A 13907-nucleotide genomic window follows, 5' to 3' on the forward strand; every position below is an offset into this window, starting at 1 on the left:
CAAGTGCTTGTCATGGCATCACCTCCCTGATTTTGTGATCTTCTTTGAAAATTAAGGATAAACATTATTATTTTTTCTTTTTTAAAGATTTTATTTATTTTGAGTTTTACAATTTTGCCTTTAATCTTACTTCCCTCCCCCCCACCCCCCCACAGAAAACAATTTGCCAGTCTTTATATTGTTTCTATGGTGTACATTGATCCAACTTGAATGTGATAAGAAAGAAATTATATCCTTAAGGAAGAAACATTAAGTAAAAGAGATAGCAAGATCAGACAATAAGATATCAGGTTTTTTTTTTTCTAAATTAAAGGTGATAGTCCTTGGTCTTTGTTCAAACTCCACAATTCTTTCTCTGGATACAGATGGTATTCTCCATCGTAGACAGCACTAAATTGTCCCTGATTGTTGCACTGATGGAATGAGCAAGTCCATCAAGGTGGATCATCACCCCCATGTTGCTGTTAGGGTGTACAAGGTTTTTCTAGTTCTGCTCATCTCACTCAGCATCAGTTCATGTAAATTCCTCCAGGCTTCCCTGAATTCCCATCCCTCCTGGTTTCTAATAGAACAGTAGTGTTCCATGACATGCATATATCATAGTTTGCTAAGTCATTCCCCAACTGAAGGACATTTACTTGATTTCCAATTCTTTGCTACCACAAACAGGGTTGCTATAAATATTTTTGTACAAGTGATGTTTTTACCCTTTTTCATCATCTCTTCAGGGTGTAGGCCCAGTAGTGGAATTGCTGGATCAAAGGTTTTGCACATTTTTGTTACCCTTTGGGCATAGTTCCAGACTGCTCTCCAAAAAAGTTGGATGAATTCACAGCTCCATCAACAAGTTATTAGTGTCCCAGATTTCCCACAACCCTTCCAACAATGATCATTGTCCTTTCTGGTCATATTGGCCAGTCTGAGAGATGTGAGGTGGTACCTCAGAGATGCTTTAGTTTGCATTTCTCTAATAAGTAATGATTTAGAGCAGTTTTTCATATGACTATGGATTGCTTTGATCTCCTCATCTGTAAATTGCCTTTGCATATCCTTTGACCATTTATCAATTGGGGAATGGCTTTAAAATAAAAATTTGACTCAGTTCTTTGTATATTTTAGAAATGCATCCTTTGTCAGAAATATTAGTTGTAAAGATTGGACAAACATCATTATTAAGTAATAGTTTATCATCTATAAACTGAGGGGGTCCTTTGCCTAATATCCTCAGTCCTTCATATTACAATTATATAGCACTTTATGACCTTACAGCATTTTCTATTAATTATCTTATTTACTTTGTCCTTCACAATAATCTTGTGAAGTCTCCGGATCATAGATTTAGAGCTTGGGAAATACTGCGATGCCATCCAGTTTCAAATCCCTCTTTTTACAAATAAAAAGACTGATCTCCTTAGAGTTTAAAGAACCTGTTCAAGCTCACAAGATCCTCAGACTTCTGAAGTTTATGGAGAATAAATGACTTCACTAAGGTCGCATCATTAAATATTGGAGTCAGGACTTATACCCATATTTTATGACTCCCTGTTCTGCTATATCTATTTCTTCTCTAAAATACACATAAATATACAATGTTTTCTTTATCACAAGGAGGTCATCTTGTCTGAAAGATAAGATTTACAACATAAAACAGCAAAATAGCGATTCAATTCAATTCAATAAACATTTATTACATGCATCACTTGTGTGACACATCCTGCTAGGCTGTAAACGAAGCTGTCCTTGTTTTCAAGGGCTTACAACCTACTAGAGCTAAGAGGGATAGGAACAGGACACATGTATGATAGGGACAATACAAGGGAATGGAGGAGAGGCTCTGAGAATATTTGAAAAGGTAGATAGCTAGGTGGTACCATAGTGCCCTGGGCCTGAAGGTAGGAGGATCTAAGTTCAAATGTGACATCAGACCTAGTCATATGACTCTAAGCAAGTCACATCACTCAGTGTGACTCAGTTTCCTTATCTATATGATGAGCTGGAGAAGGAAATGGCAAATCCCTCCAGTGTCTCTATCAAGAAAATCTCTAATGAGGTCACCAAGAGCTAGTAACTATTGAAAAATGTTTGAATAATAAATAGCTTAAATAATTTCAAAAGCTTAATACTGCACTAACTTTTGAAATTTAGTTTACAAAGAAAGTGGAGGTAAAAAAGTTAGCAAAACCAATCAATAAATCAAAATACTTGGATGTTGTCAAAATGTTATTTCTGATAACCTTTTGCTGCTGCCCTGAAGGGCCATATTTATAACCAACTGCGATCAGAAGTGGGCCCACAAATCATACTGTTGATGTATATAACAATGTTCATAAGAAATGATAAAATTTTACCTCTTATTTATTCCCATCAATTGGTTTTATATATGTGTATATATATATGTATATATATATATATATATATATATATTAAATATATAAAAGTTCCAATCTCAGGAAGTTGGAAAACCCCTGATCAGCCAAGAAGTTCAGAAAGGGAAGTGACATGGGGCTCTGGGAAGAACATGAGCTTTGGGGTTCAGGAGTTATCCTAACCTACTTCTGTCATAGGGATATTGGTATCAAGTCAAGTATTAGTGAATTTAGAACATCTTTGGTTCAGTTATTTTAGTTGGGTCAGACTCTTTGTGACCCCTCAGGTTTTCTTGGCAAAGCTACTGGAATGATTTGCTATTTTCTTGTCCAACTCATTTAACAGAGGAGGAAACTAAGGCAAACAGGGTTAAGTAACTTGCCCAGGTCATTTCAACTAGTAAGTGTCTGAGGCTAGATTTGAATTCACAATGATGAGTCTTCTGACTTCTGGCCTAGCACTGTATTTACTGTATTGTCTAGCTGCCACTTAGAATGTCATTGTGTAGTAAATTCATTTTAAAGTGTATTAAATGTAAACATCTTCACACAAGTTTGAGTCTATTGTCTTATTGAACTCTGGAATCCAGTAGATTCCTAGAGAACAAGATAGAGATAGGATAGGCTCAGTGGATAGTTGTATGCATGTTTGCATGCAATCCATGTGTATGTCATAATTATAGCATCATTAATGATAATAATAAAAATAATTTATATAGTATTTATCATCCTCTCAACAACCCAGGGAGGGGTAGGTTCTATTATTATCACCATTTTTCTGATGAAGAAACTGAGATAGAGGTTAAGTGACTTGCCCATGGTCACACATTGTCTGAAGTCTGATTTGATCTCAGTCTTTCTGACTTCCAGGCTCAGGACTGTACCCACTATTTAACCTAAACTAGAACTTGACTTGATAGTTTGTTGTTCAGCCGTCCAAACTGTACTACTTAAAATTACAGCTGGCAAGACACCTACCTTGCTACTATCAGGAAAGAAATCCTGAAAGAGATGAAATATGAGCCAAAGTGGGCAAGATTTGGAGAGTTGAAATGGAGAAAGAGAAAAGGGAATTTCAGACAAGATGAATCAAAGGAGCCAAGAGATGCATATGAGATTAAACAGTGAAGAAATTGCCTTAGTTAGAATAGAAAGTTTTTGTTGCATTACAGAGGGCTTTGAACAGTACTCTGAGAAATGTAACTCATAGATGATGAAGACAACATGGTATAGTGGAAAGAAAACTGATTTTGGACTCTTTAAATTGTTTTTTAGGTTTTTGCAAGGCAATGGGGTTAAGTGGCTTGCCCAAGGCCACACAGCTAGGCAATTATTAAGTGTCTGAGGCCAGATTTGAACTCAGGTACTCCTGACTCCAGGGCTGGTGCTCTATCCACTATTTTTGAATCTGCTTTGAAGTTCATTCCCTATGTAACCACAGACAAGTTTCCTATCCTCCATAAGCCTCAGTTTACCTATTTCTAAAATGACAGGGCTGAACTAGATGACACAAAATCCCTTCAAGCTCTAGCTCTTTTAAGTGGCATTTTAGAAAAATTAATTTGATAGTATTATATGAGAGTGAGACTGGGTAAGCAGGTCATTTCCTTTCCTTGAGACTCAGTTTCTTCTTGGACTAGATCACTAAAATTCCTTTCAACTCTAAAGAAAACCAAGCAAAAATCTAGGACTCTTAATGTACCACCAACCTTCCCTTTGGGTAGCTTCTTTTAATGCAGCTAGATTTCAATCAGTATAATTAATAAATACCCTGCAATGGCTTATGTATAAAAATTCATACTATCTAAAGTTCTAATTATGTAAAACAGCCCCAATGGAAATATGTGGTGTGAAACCAAGAAAGGTGATCACAGGATTCATCATTTGAACTATTTTGCACCTAGCAGTATTCAATGCTCTCCCAACTCTGACTTCCAAAGGTCCCTTTTGTACTTTAAGTCTGAATTCCTTTCTATAGGACATATCAAACCAATTAGAAGCTTCTACAGTAACAGTTTTCATGAAACTAGATTGAAGAATCAGTAACCTGGAAGGTATCCTATGGGCCATCAAATCCAGCCCTCTCATTTTAAGGATGGGTTAACTGAAGCCCATAGACAAGATGACTTAACCAACAGCAAATGAAAGAGATTCTCTGACCCTAAAGCCCATGCTTTCTCTTGTGCCACACTATCTTTTGTGAGGCATACCTCCCTCTGCTGTCAAGTCAGAGCTAGACTTGCACATTAGTTGTAAGTGAGAATCCAGAGCTTTTATTTTTAGCTGGAGACCAAATCTTGGGAGTTTGAATACTGTTGAGAAGTACCAACAGCATGCAGGGAGCTGTATCATCAAATTTAATAAGTAACTTGAAGAACATTTTCTCCTACCATCTGTTCTTACAGAGTAATGAATTAGATTTATACTTAGTCCTATTTGCATAAATAACACCTACAATTTAGGGGCTGGTTTCATGAATTTAAATCAATATGTTGACAAACACTGCCCACCTATGTGTTGAAATATAGCCTATAAAAATTCCTCCTGAGGAGACAAATATGGTTAAATAAGAGCATAATCCCATTTCAGATGCAATTATGCAGAATGGTAGAGATAGGAGGGACCTCAGATATCATGTATCCAATCCTTTCATTTTACAGTTAAGGAAACTGAGATTGAGAGCTGTTTTAAGAATCATGTATTACTAGAACTGGAAGAAAACTTAGTAATCATATAGATTAACCCCTTCATTTTAGAGATGAATAAACTGAGACCCAGGGAGGTTAAATAACCTCCTTGGACTATTGAAAGTCTCTTAATGGGACTTCCATCTTCTAAATCTTTTCCTTCTTTAGTCCATTCTCACACAGATGCCAAAATAATCTTCCTAAAGCATGAGTATGACATATCCTTCTCTTCTTCCAGAATCGTTGATGAGACCTCCTTGCCTCTGAGAACACATTACTTAGCTTGGCATTTAAGAGCCATTCTTAGCCAACCTTGACATTATTTTTCTAGACTGACTGAACCCAACATTCAGTCTACTTTACCATCTGATTCCCCTTCACATATTTTATATTTCAGTCAAATTTTCCCACTTACTATTCTCTACGTATGACATTTCTCTCTACTTCCTCCAAACCTTTGTTTAGGCTATGCCTGTTTGGACTGCACTGCCTCCTTACTTCTACTCCTTAGAATCCTTACCTCCATTCGAAGTTCAGCTAAAGTGTCATATCCTTCCTGAAACCTATCTTGATCTCTTTCTGTCTCTCTCTCGGTTTCTATGTGTGTCTCTCTTTATCTCTTTCTCCCTATCTGTCTGTGTATGTGTGTGTGTGTGTGTGTGTGTGTGTGTGTGTGTACACACGTGTGCACATGCATCCCCCTTCACTCAACTTATCATATATACTTACTTGTTTACATATTGCATCCACACTATAGAATATAGACTGTGAAAGGACAGGTGGTTTCTGATTTTATCTTTTTTTCCCCCTCAAATATCACCATCAAAAAAGAATGACTAGACACCTGGCCTTGAAACCTGGAAAGAAATGAGTCAAAAGTATACCTTTGACATATAACCTGGATAAATCACTTAACCTCTCAGGACTCTAGGCTAAGTCCCAGAAAAAGTCCCAACCTGTGTAGGTCAAGGAAATTCTCTCATCTGATAGTTTCCAATGCTAATAAAATCACAAGTCCAAGTCCAAAGTCCCACAGCTAGATAAAAGTGAAGCATTCAATTCTTTTGATTCATTCAGTCAAATGAAGAGATAAGTAGGCATAAGACTCATGCTATACCTAAAATAGTTGTAGTCAGAATTGGAATGTCTCCATAGCAACAGAGGGGGGCCCAGGAGTATTTGCAACACCTCCCTGATATCATGATCTTCTTCAAAAATGAAGAACAAACATTATTATTATTGCTGGGGACATCATTTTTATTTGGATAAATACTCTTTTCTGGGAAGTCGTTGAGAGAGTTGGTGTAATCAAGAAAGCTCTCCCAGGCTAGATGAATGAGATTAGAGCTTTATCTCTCTATGGCAATAACCCAGAATCTGCATGTCAACAGATGGCTGATTTTGTAATATGTTCAGCAATCATGGGGATATTGCTCATGGCAGCATGTTCTCCTGCCTGGGGCCTGATGACTTGGAGCTCAGGTGTCCAAGTTTCTTAATAGGAAATGGTAAGGCTTTAAAAAATAAGCTGAAATAACTGATCACTTGCCTCCCCCCCCCCCCCCAACCCAAGGTGAGGGTGGAGGGGAATTAGGTAGGAAATAGAGGTCTTAAAGTTAATTAGCATCTAAGAAAAAAGGTTGCATTTTCTTTGGGAACCATTTGCCCCTAGTTGATTTTCACTTTTTTTCTTTCACTTTTTCTGCCCTATGTTTACACAATAACATTAAATTGTGCAATTATCTTTTTTAAGAAAGATTTTTATTTATTTTGAGTTTTACAATTTTTCCCCTATTCTTGCTTCCCTCCTCCCCCCTACCCCCCACCCCCCACAGAAGGCAGTCTGTTAGTCTTTACATTATTTCCATAATATAATTGATCTCAGTTGAATGTGATGAGAGAAAAATCATATCCTTAGGGAAGAAAAATAAAGTATAACAGATAGAAAAATTACATAAAATAACATTTGTTTTCTAAATAGAAGGTAATAAATAGTCTTTGGTCTTTGTTCAAACTCCACAATTCTTTCTCTGGAAAGAGTTGGTATTCTCCATTGCAGATAGCCCAAAATTGTCTCTGATTGTTTAATTGTGCAGTTATCTTAAAGGATACCTCCTTCACCCCCAAAAACAGTTATTTGAGATTTTTGGTTAACTGTTTTTGACCATGCAAATAGAAAAAAAAAGGAATTTTTAAAAATTTGTATCCAAAGATAGATACATCTTTGCTTACTTAAAACAATTTTCTTAGCATGACCCTGCTACTCTTAGAAACAAAATATCATTATATAATGTAGCATTCTGATATTTGATACACTTAAGAGTGCTTTTGGCCTTGGTCCTTGACAGATGGGTCCTGAACCCTTGTCACTTCCCCCACACTTGCTTTTATCTAAGGTCTTGCCTGTGATCAGATAACTATTTAGCACGTTAGTGTGAATCAATTCAATGAATTAGTCTACCAAGAATATTTAAAGCAGAGAAACCTGTAGGAATGGCTATCTAAAGGTAGAACTTCAAGTCTGAACACTGGATTAGAGTGGTGCTATTTTGATTGTCTCTAACTAGTGGATGGAATGCTGGTCTTTAAGTCAGTCTTGTCTTTTCTCTGGGTGACCCTAAGCCTTTCTGCACCTCAGTTTATCTGTCAAAAGGAGACAATATTGCCTATTTCACAAGGTTGCTTTAAGGATCAAATGAGATGAATATGTAAAATGCTTTGCAAATCTTAAAATGCTAAGTGTTCGTTAAATGATAGACCCTTTATTTCTTCAGTGATAACATTAATGGCCCTTTCTGTGGGGAGGTAGGGAAGTAGCAAGCTTCAACACTGGCATTGGGCTGCAAACTATTGATACTTGCCCTGAAGCTTTCCTCTGCTATTTGGGTGATCCACAGGTTTGATTCCTCAGAGACTAGCATTCTGGGTAGCATTACTCAAAGAAGTCTTTAAAAGATGGGGTTTTATTTCAGGAAGAATTTTGGGCACCCTGAAAATGCTGCACAATCTCCCAACTACATTTAGTTCTGAGTCCACTTCATCATCTATCTGAGTCCACTTCATCATCTATCTTCTTTTGTTCCAAACCCAACTCATTATCTACCATCTATGTGTCTGTGTGATGGACTTGCTCTTTGGCTGTCCCTCCCAATGGGAATAGCATATAGATGTTTTTCATCCATTTGGTTTTTTCTGTGTAGATAGTTGGGTCAAGTTCTCTTTGACTGATTATGGCTCTTATTTAAGAGGTCTGCACTGCTTAGGAACTTAAAATAATTTACATGATACAATCTGCCAACAAAGCATTTGAAGGACTTCACTGAGACTGTTCTGGGTGCCCTCCATTATGGTAGCAAACAGTGAACCCCTTTATTTCTCTTTTTTATTCCTTCCTTGTTATAGAAGGCAGCATGGTATAGTGGAAGCAAGAAAGATCTAGATTTAAAGTTCTTCCTCTGCTATATATAATTGTGTGGCAATAAAGACCTACTTTAGAATATTATTTATGATTTTTTGGTAATTATTGTAATGTAATTTGTAACTATTTGTAAAAGTGCTGAGGTCTCTTCTCTCCTCTTTATCAGGAATGCTTTTGATACATATGTAAATTATTCTCCTAAATTTTACAGAGATAATTCGATAGTATGTCCCAATGGTTATTGACATCTTTTTCATTTCTCAGTAGTAATAATGTTCATGATTTTTGCCAATCATTCTTGGGAATTCTTAAGAATCTGTTTCTCAGTTCCCTCAAAATGGCACTGCCTCTAGTGTATTTTTAATTTAGCCCATCTGCCTTTAGTGTTTTTAGTGTTATTTCTATTTATTTATTTATTTAGTTTTTAGTTTTTTCAAGGCAATGGGGTTAAGTGGCTTGCCCGAGGCCACACAGCTAGGTAATTAAGTGTCTGAGGCTGGATTTAACTCAGGTACTCCTGACTCCAAGGCCGGTACTCTATCCACTGCGCCACCTAGCTGCCCCTACTTCTATTTTCTCATAGAATTTTTCAGGGATTATGGTTCTGTAGTCCAAAGGTGATGGCTTCACCATCACTGATGGAAAAAATAGAACCTTGCAGAAATTCATCTACAATGAATACATTGAATTGAAGTAGTTTTAGGTATATCTTTTTTTTTTTGTCTCTGACCTGTTTTACTTCTTCCAGTTTATTCTTTTTTTTTTAGGTTTTTTGCAAGGCAAACAGGGTTAAGTGACTTGCCCAAGGCCACACAGCTAGGTAATTAAGTGTCTGAGGCTAGATTTGAACCCAGGTACTCCTGACTCCAGAGCTGTTGCTTTATCCACTGTGCCACCTAGCCACCCCCTTCCAGTTTATTCTTAAACATTCTCTGTAATAACCTTATCTAATTGGATCTCATTCCAAGCTTTCTGTAAACTTGGTTTTCCTTCTCCTGCTTTTATTGTTGCAGCAATTCTCAGTCTTTCTCTTTATAGGATTTTGCTAATGAATTTATATACTAAGTCAGCATGTCTTAGAGCCATCATTTTACTCCACTCGACAAGGATATGTAAATTTACTGGGTGCAGAAATTTCGTAAGATTATAGATAATGAACTGGAAGGGATCTTAAAGGTTATCAGATCCAATAACCTCATTTTACCAATGAGGAAACAGATTCAGAGAAACCAAGGAACTTAACAAGAAGGAAGTAGATAGGTAGTAAGCAGCAAAACAAGGTTTATAGGTTCTTTTGATTTTCCTATTGTGGAAATTCCTTTGTCTTGGATAAGCTTCCACAGCAAGCAATAATAGTCTATGTTGCTATTTACCCATTTCTTATTTTTTCTGTATCAATAATTCATTTGAAAACATTGAACTGAGGCTGCTTTAGTTAAATGCCATATCATCTTATTCTATTCTTCTAATTTTGTGCTGCACTGATACATTGGGGGGAAGTATAAGAGAAAAAGAAGGTCCTCTACCACTTTGAGTGAACCTCATGAATTTTGGGATTGTAGTCTGTACCATTGGAAAGAATATTCTTATTGATGAGATTACAGATAAATTAAAGCCATAAATGCAAGCCCAAAATAAAGCTGATTATAAGTCACACTCAAATTTGAGGCAGATTTGAAGGAGTCAATATTTGATCAATCAAGTATTTATTAAGCACCTACATATGTCAGACAATGTGCTTGGTTCTAGTACTACAAAGACAAAAATGAAATTGTTTTTGTCCTCAAGGAGTCTACTTTCTCTTCAGTCTAACATAATTGTGGAATATGGAGACTTTCCTATATTCCTCAAATTTCAATCGATGACTACTTTTTCTATACTAGTCATGATATAGGAGGAATAAAATGATCAGGCTTGTAATAGAAAAGGACTGAGAGCTAGGTCTGGGATTTCCAAGGTCAAAAATGGAATTTGCCAATATCTAATAATCTCTGGAGAGTCTGTGCTATACCTAAAAATATGTTTTAGAGATCTTTTGTTTCTCACTCTCATTTATAAAGTTTCTAGGACTAATAATAGACTATGGAATATGAATGTGTAATGAATACAGATTGGTGCATTTAAAGGAAATATTATTTTTAAGAACAAGGAAGTTGGAAAAGGAAGATGTCAGTCTAAATGATTACCCTTGATGGCTCAGTTTTTAAGGATATACATATAATTTCCCTGAGAATGAGCGAGATGCTGTCAGTGAATAAGAGAGCAACTTCTGTCATATGGAGTGCCAAAATAAATTCACAGGAGGTATTTCTATTAGAAATGTGACCCCTCTGAGTTTAGGGATGGGAAGAAAAGGAACTAAGGCCCTTCCATTTGTCTATACACCCCTTTAGGTGATGAACTTGCTATATTGCAGAAACCTTTGGTCTAACTGATTAATTAATTCTTGGAAGACATAAGTGAAAGACTTGGCAAGTCAAAGCGAACATCTCATCCATGTGTGGATCTCCCCAGTAACTGAGAAACATTGTAACTTCCTAGACAGATGTCTGTCTGCTCATACTGTAAGCCAGCAGATACTCAATGCTGAGCCAAGGCCTTGTGCTTTCTCCTTATACCGGGAATCCCATCAATGCTTAGTCTAGCGTTATCTTTAGCTGTCAAACTTGTCAATCTGTTCTATATATCAGTCTTTCTTGAATCCTGTAAAGTTGAAATTGTGCTGAGATTTAAAACTGTAAAATGAATTTTGGGAAATTTTTTTTACTTTTAAATGAATATCATTTTTGTATGTATACCAAATCACCTCAAAATAGCTACCCCATATTCAAAGTACCATATGGCTTCTTAGCCACTCAAAAGAAAAGTTTATGAGCCCCCACTGGTGTTATTTTGTCATTAATCAGCCAGAGGAAAGATGTTATCCAAACCAAATGCTTTTTTTTTAAAAAATGGTAAAGAAAGATGATTTATAATATAAAATTCTATCCCCGCAAAAAAACCCACACCTAGGCCCGAATGAATGAATGTACCTTAAGTAATCAAACGATGAAATATTTATTAAGGTCTTATTAAGTCTTTAAAATTATACTCAGTTAACCAAAACAGCAATTTCCTACCCATTATGGATAAAGTGAAGGTCTACTGGACTAAACTGATCACATATATTGTCATATAAATAAGCACCACATCACTTAAGAGAGTAAACGTACAAAAATCCAAGGTCCCTCTGAGGCTGCAGAACCCACTAATGATTGCTGCTGTTGTCATTACCCTCCACATTTCTGGTCAGTGTCTCCATGGACTTGGCTGGTCTTATTCCAGTCTTGGCTGTTCTTTTTTCCCATTGGCATTTTTGTTAGGCAATGCTCCTTGCTATCTTCTGGAATCATGATTTTTGGACCTGTCAGGCAACAGCTTTAGCCTGCTTAGTGATCAGGAACTATAACCTTCAACTGATAAGGATCAACTGGTAACCCTTTAGTAATAGTTATCATGCCCAACTAACAAAAGCTATGTAGATTGCCCTTAAGCTAAGGTTAGGTTTTTCCCCTTTGACCTTTATTTCCCTACAGAAGATCAAAATTTTCTATTGCAGATAACTACTTAATATATTATTAGACACTCAACATATGGTCAAGATCCTCTCTTGGTTGCAAATGTATTTGAATCAGGACAAAAAGTAACCTAAGGAAACAGTGTTAGTATACATATACATGTCAGCACCAGGATAATACTGCTTTTGTATTGTATTTTGCTTAAGGAAAAACCTCAGTCTCCCTAAGTGACAAACCAAACAAGTTCAATAGCATATAGAACTCTGCATCTATTCATCCAAGGAAAGGAGGAAGATGAAATAATTTTTTTAACCATTGTTGGTTACATATAATTTAAGGAGAGAGATCAAAATTGATTTTTTTTTGTTCTTTTACCCTCCAACCAAAATCTAAGCATCATGACAGTTTCTTCATTGTGATAGGAATAATCACTATACTATTATTTTTTTAGGCTTATTGTTTGTCAGATTTTTTGCATATTTGAATAAAATAACTACTTTTGTGGCTGAATAAAAGTAGTAGGTGGTAGGCTCATCTTCTGCAGGATAATTATTATTATCATTATTATGGCAATATATTGCAGGCTTTTAAATGATTTAAAAACCAGAAAGATAGGGTCAGCTAGTTGGCACTAGCCCTGAAGTCAGGAGGACCCAAGTTCAAATCTAGACTCAAATACTTACCAGCTAATGTTATCCTTGGCAAGTCACTTAATCCTGATCAACACACACACACACACACACACACACACACACACACACACACACACACAAACACACAGAATAAAACCTCATTGGTCCTTATTTTACCACATTTTCTAGAGGCAGTTTTTTTTTTTGCTAAGAGAGCCAAATTTCTGACACCACAAGATAATGCTTCCATTTTAGCATCTCAGAGAGTTGTAATCATCTAATAATAGTCATTATCTATTTAGTTCTTGAAAATGTTCCATGTATAGACAAATTTTGTGCAATTTATATTGAAAAATATGAGTAATCATAGATGAGTAAACATTTGAAAGATGGACTAGGTTTGCTCAAGAAATTATCAGCAGATAGAAATAGAATCTTTTTCTCTTCATTCCCAGTTTGGTCCTATTTGTATTGTTCATTGCCAGAATGATGGATTTAAAAAAAAAAACCTTAAGTGATCCATATTGGCTATGTAAATGGTGCCAAATTCTGAAGGTAATTGAGCCATCATCTATTCTGCTTTGTTGTGCAAAATGATACATCCAAAAGAACACAAGGATGTCATTTTCTGGGTATTAAAGTACCTTCTGCTTTGGAGCCATTGTGAGAGTTGGCTGAAGAAGCTAGACTGGGCACCTCATTTTCACACTTCACCAGGGTTGGGTAATTAAGTGACTAATTAAAAAGACTCTGGGGTAAATAGTCCTGATTTAGTGATAACTCAATAATAAATGATCTTCAGCCTGGCATAATTGGACAAATAGCTCTAATGATTTATCCATTAACATGCCATCCTTCAGCTCTTACCCAGCTTGTATATTAGATGCCATAAAGAGGGGCAAAATTCAACTTCTATCATATAGAAATGAAAACACTTTTTTTTAATGTGAACAAAAGCATTTATCTAAAACCTAGGACCAGTGTTGTTGGTAGTAGGGGAAAACTGGAAACTTTATTGTTAAATCAGGGGTAAAACTAAGATGTCTATTGTCATCAACATTATTTGACAAATGATGTTGGTTAGATAGCTAATAGAATTACTGAAAAATCTCAATTTCTTATCTATTTTCTTTTGCTTCCAAATCCTTTGGTCTCCTAGTTGTGGCAATATTTTCAATATTTCATTATATATTTAAGCTCTAAAAGTTCAGTGTCTATTATGTTATTAAAGAAAATAGAAATGTGGT

General features: G+C 36.0%; 1 protein-coding gene across 6 annotated transcripts in view; it reads left to right on the plus strand.

Moving 5' to 3' along the window:
• The window catches only part of EFCAB5 (EF-hand calcium binding domain 5), a 161444-nt gene that overhangs the window by 31432 nt on the left and 116105 nt on the right, over positions 1–13907 (plus strand). The window lies entirely within an intron of this gene.

This window comes from Macrotis lagotis, chromosome 5, assembly GCF_037893015.1.
Source record: "Macrotis lagotis isolate mMagLag1 chromosome 5, bilby.v1.9.chrom.fasta, whole genome shotgun sequence".
In the NCBI taxonomy this organism is placed as follows: domain Eukaryota; kingdom Metazoa; phylum Chordata; class Mammalia; order Peramelemorphia; family Peramelidae; genus Macrotis; species Macrotis lagotis.